Genomic DNA, 5,674 nt, shown 5'->3' with positions numbered 1-5,674 from the left:
GGCTAGCTCCCACCGCACCACACACTCCAGGCTAGCTCCCACCGCACCACACACTCCAGGCTAGCTCCCACCGCACCACACACTCCAGGCTAGCTGCCCTTCTGGGTCTCTAAGGATTCTCCCGTCTCTGCCTCCCATCTCACTGTGGAATTTTAGACATGTCGCACTACGGCTGACTTTTGCGTGGTCTTGACACGTGGTTGTCAGGCTTCCGAGGAATCTGTGTACTCACTGACTCACCCCTCTGGCCTCTAGCCACATTCTTTTAAAAGATTTATTTTATTATTTTGTATGTATGAGTGTTTTGTTTCTCTGCATCTTAAAGGAAAAAATGAAGGGGAAAGGTTTTCTATTCACGATAACAAATCATCAGATAAAACAATGAGACATTAGTAAGTAGGCTTTACATCATCATTTTCAAATGCTCAGAATTAACAACAGATTTATAAAATATTATTTTGGTGAGTGGAGACTCTCTCTCTCTCTCTCTCTCTCTCTCTGTCTCTGTCTCTCTGTCTCTCTGTCTCTCTCTCTGTCTCTCTCTCTGTCTCTGCTGTAAACCTGAAATGCCAACAGTCAGGTCATGGAGTCATGAGTGAGATCTTGAAATAGAGCCCAGGGGTTTTCACTATGAATACAAACTCAATACTGCACCTCCTCAGAGGATCCAAGCCCTTAGTCGCAGCTCAGTGTCTGGCAGAGAGGCCTGCTCTGCTTCTCGGCTGCAGAGGACCAGGCATCTCTCTTAATTCTTAGGAATGTATGTGGGTGCTCTAATCCTTTCTTCCCAAGGGCAATTATCTCTCCAAATCAACTTATTGCTTATGAAAATAATCTTCATTCTTGGTAAGAAAGAGGCTCAAATTGTTTTGAACTCGGAGCAAATGAACTCCGCAGCTTGGAATGTTAAGTTTCATCTCAGCAGGAGAGCAGCTCAGCTCTTGATTTAGATGCATCTGGTTTTCCTCATTATTCCTCCGCTAGTCTGAAAGACTGCCTGGAGCTAATTTCTTCCTAAATAAGATATTTCTAATCAGATTTTCTACCCTATATGGATTTCATATGAAAATGATCCCTATCTTGAAAATTGAAAACATCCCTCCCCCCTCCACCACATCTCACTCCGTTGTGGAGGTCTCAGCTTAGGAGGCTTTGACACAAAAGACAAAAATGACAGAGGATTTGTTTGGATTTGTTACAGCAGAAGGTAAGAGAAAGCGTACCATGCAGTAGACATGGCGAGAAACAGAAGACAGATACTGATCTAAGAGCTCAGGGTTTGAGGTTGGCTTTGGTTCATATGTCAGTAATGACACCAGCAACATTGCTATTCTAGGCAAATGGCTTTATTTCTCTGATTCCTAGTGCAGGCTCCTCCTCCTTCATCTCCTTCCCTTCCTCCTTCTCCTATTCCTCCTCCTTCTCTGCCTCCTTCCTCTTTTTCCTTCCTTTCCTCCTCGTCCTCTTTTTCTTTCTTTCTTTTTTTTTTTTGAGGTAGAGTCTCACCAAGTAGCTGTGGATATCCTGGAACTCACGATATAGACCAGGCTGGCCTCACAACTATGTAGACCAGGCTGGTCTTGAACTCACAGAGATCCACCTCCAGGATGCTGGGATTAAAGGTATGGATCACCATGATTGGCCAGTGCAGTCTTCTTAAGCGTGATGATACCCGCCTGTGATAACTGGTTTTAATGGTCAACTTGCCCTACTCAGAATCTTCTGGAAAGAGTCTGCCTAGATCAAGTTAATCTTTGGGCATTTCTGTGAGAAAGTTTTAAAAATTGGGTTAGTAGATGTTTGAAGACCCACCCTAAACCTGGGTTGTGCCATTTCATTGGCTCTGTGAGTGAAAAAAAAAAAGCAAGCAGAGCAAGTGATAACGCACACATTCAGTTCTCTCTCTTTTTGAGCATGGCTATGACTAGCTGTTTTAAGTTCCTACTACTTCAACTTCTAGCTACTGTGGACTATAACCCAGAATTGTGAGCTAAAATAAGTCATTTATTCTTTAGTTGCTTTCTGTGAGGTTATTTATCATGGCACCAGGAATAAAATTTGAACACAGTCTTGTGGGATCATTTTGAGAAATGGAGATTAAGAGTGGCTGGCAGTTAATGGGACCTTACTCTGAGTCTATCGTAATATTAAATCCGTTTTTGTATTTAGCATTATCTTATTTAGCCATAGCAACAGCCCTATTAAGAAGAAATAATTGTGACTCACTATTTTATAGGTCAAGAAATTAAAACTTGAGTTAATTAACCCACCAGTTTGTATGAAAATGAAGGTTGAGAGTAAGACTTGAGTGTTGAGCTGTCTCACTCAAGAGCCTGGGCTTCCTCTGAAAGTTTCTATCTTTCTATAATTCTGCATCTATTCCTACTCACATTTCCATCTACAGAAGCAGCTAGATCCATAAGTCATCTATGGCTTACTATTACCTCCTTCACATAACTGTTGTCTTAGTTAAGGTTGTTGTGATGCTGTGATAAAACGTCATGACCAAAAGCAAATTGGAAAGGGAAGGGCTTATTTCATCTTACAGATTGTATTTCATCATCCAGGGAAGTCAGGGCAAGAGCTCAAGGGAGGAACTTAGAGGGAGGCACTGAAACAGGGGCCATGGAGGAGTGTTGCTTACTGGCTTGCTCTTCATGGCTTGCTTAGTCTCCCTTCTGATACCACCCAAGATACGCACCCACCATAGCCTGGACCCTTCCACACAAGTCATCTAAATCAAGACATGCTCAGTAGCCTTGCATATAGGCCAGTCTCATGGAAATGGTTTTCTACTGAAAGCTCCTCTTCCCAGATAACTCAAGCTTGTTTAGAGTCATCAAAAGCCTCACCAGTACAACAACTGTCACATCTGTCACAGAAATGATAAGTTAGCACAATGCATAGAAAAGTCCACATTGGTGAGACGAGACTTCAGAGAAGAGATGGGGTCGATGCCAAGCGTCAAAGCCTGGTGTGACTGGCCCAATTAGCTGCTCTCGTTATCATGATTTTCCCCCTTCCTCTTCAGTAGCAGAATGCCTCATCAAATGATATGCTTGTCAGCTTGCCTGTCAGCTAGAGGAGGTAGCTATATGTGATGAAGCTTGGCTAGCAGTATGTTATACAGAGTTTCAGAAGGTCTGCTAACAGAATGGACGGTGCTACTCGTGATTCCTCCCTCTGTTTTGCTGCTTGGAATTTAGATCGAGTGAACTGATATCTAGCAATGTCTCATACCCTGAATATGAGGATGATAGAAAAAAAAAAAAGAGCTGCTTGGTTCTGGGTTCAGGTCATTCTGCAATTTCAAATTATTTTTGAACTACTTGCCTTTGTGTCATTTTAAAAAATATGTATGTGAAAGAAAAATGATGTCTAGTCTTTAAGCTGTCGTTATTTTGGGACATATTTGGCCCCAAACCTGATATAAACAGGGTTGGACTTGATAAGGAAGGTATACTAAGCTGAAGGGCCTCTGAGGGTGAGCAAAATAGAGAGAAATGACTTTGGTATTCTAGTTGTATTGTGGTAGAGGTTTTAGTCATGCACTAAAATGATATGTAGGCTTTGGAATAAGATATATCCAAAGATATATAAGATATTCAGCTCTTCCTAGTACTGTCAAGTGTTGTTGTGGCTAAGGCCCTTCATCTGTCTGAGTTGTTTCTCAATCTGTACAGTCATAGTTGCTCTGCAGTGTTGTACAGTCATAGCTGCTCAGCAGTGTTGTACAGTCACAGCTGCTCTGCAGTGTTGTACAGTCACAGCTGCTCTGCAGTGTTGTACAGTCACAGCTGCTCTGCAGTGTTGTAAGGTTGGGGGAGACTACCTAATCTGAACGGAAAGTCTAACTTTTCTAGCATCTTTGGACACATTAGTTTCATGAAATGCTGTCTCATCCTTGTAACACCTGTATTAGCCACACCATCTGAGACTAGGGCTAACACTCCAGCATTTTGGAATTAAAGCCAGAAGATGTAAATTCCGTCTTTAAAAAAAAGGGGGGGCATATACTTGCTATTTAGCTCTAGGAACGTTAGTTGTTTAGGTCTTAGTGACTTTAATCTGTAAAACGGACCCAAGAACCCTTCCCTGCATTTAAGACATCTTTTGTGAGCCTTAAAAGAGCTCAAGGAGGAGGAAAAACTCTGGGAGAGGTGCCCATCCTCAGCATAATTCATGTCCTGAATTCTGCCAATGCACAGTGTCCTGAATCTCTGCCTTGGTTGGTACTAGCTCTAGTTGATCTCAAGCCTCCATTAGGTCGAGGAGAATCAACAGCTGGGGAGGGCCTGATATCTGCTTAGAACCAGGGATCTCAATTTCTTGAAGGTCTTACTGGTATCTGCTTGAATTCTGAGGCAGCAACTCCTAGTGTTTAAAAAAAATCAGACTTGATTTTGGCATCAATACCACTCTAAGAGTTTCACTACCACTTTGTGAACCCAGAAAATCCCCTAAAATTCCATAGATGAGCCTCACTCCCTCAGCTGTGAAATAGGGATGGTGATCACCACGCCCCTTGGTTCACATGTGTGCTAAATAAGCCGCTGCTAGATGCTGCTTTGCTGTAACAAATGCCATGGGGTTATTTTGATGTTCCTTCCTGTTTCTTCTTGTAAATTAGCTTTTATTAGGACCCTGTCTCAGACCAAGACTTAACCTGCATACTTGGTTGGCACATATACAGAAAAACTTTCAGGCGAGATGATGCTTCTATATCAAGCATTTGTTGCATCTCTGGGAGACTTGGAAAAAGGCCTGGGATGTAGGGAATAGCTAAGTGGCAGGGGGGAGCTGTAATAGGGGTAACGACATAATATACAAGGCAAATGAAATAGCAGTGCAAAAAGACCCAGAGGGGAGAAGACAAAAAACACTGGATGCTGTTCCTAGACTTTAGGGGAGAAGACAACACTGGATGCTGTTCCTAGACTTTAGAAGAGATTAGCCTGGCTGCAGCAGACTGTGAAGAAGGGCAACAGCAGACAAACCCAGAGAGGAATTAGAGAAGATCTAGACGAGAAAGGGCTTTGTCAGTCACTGGGAGTGACTTTTGTGCTCAGGGGCTCCTTTTTCATGGCCTTGCTTCAGATTCACTTTCTGTGAATTGTCTTTTTTTTATTAGCCTTGACAGCTATTTACAAAAATGCCTACATAGTTTATAAATTCAGATGAAACAAATATGACTCAATATTAACAATTCTCAATTATTTTTTATATCTGGGAGGCAAACAGATGTTCACTCTACTATTTGGGTTATCACATCTTTTTAGACAGGAATTAAAAATATTACGCTGTGAGGTAAGCACACCATTTGCTATGTTGTGGGCTTGAATTTGGTGGGTCAGTGATGGTCCATGGAGCTTTTGTGCTGTGTAACTGCAAATAGTATGTTTTGTCAATGGGTATTTTTAAAACGAGTTATGTCTTACAATTTTGGAACCTCCAACTTCTTCTAAATCCAAGAGTTCTTCTGTTTCAAGCAAGTTATTTAGTGAGCACCTTTAGTGTTCTAGAAAGAGGAATGAAGACGGTACATTAGATATGGCTTCTGCCTTCACAAGAGTTATTTCAGTTTATTGGAAGATATGGGGTGAAGAATCCATTTGAATGTAGGAAGGAGGACACAGACCATACTGTTGAAAAGTATGGAGAAGTCTGTTGATTA

This window comes from Mus pahari, chromosome 1, assembly GCF_900095145.1.
Source record: "Mus pahari chromosome 1, PAHARI_EIJ_v1.1, whole genome shotgun sequence".
Taxonomy (NCBI): domain Eukaryota; kingdom Metazoa; phylum Chordata; class Mammalia; order Rodentia; family Muridae; genus Mus; species Mus pahari.
Note: the sequence above shows the minus strand (reverse complement) of the source record.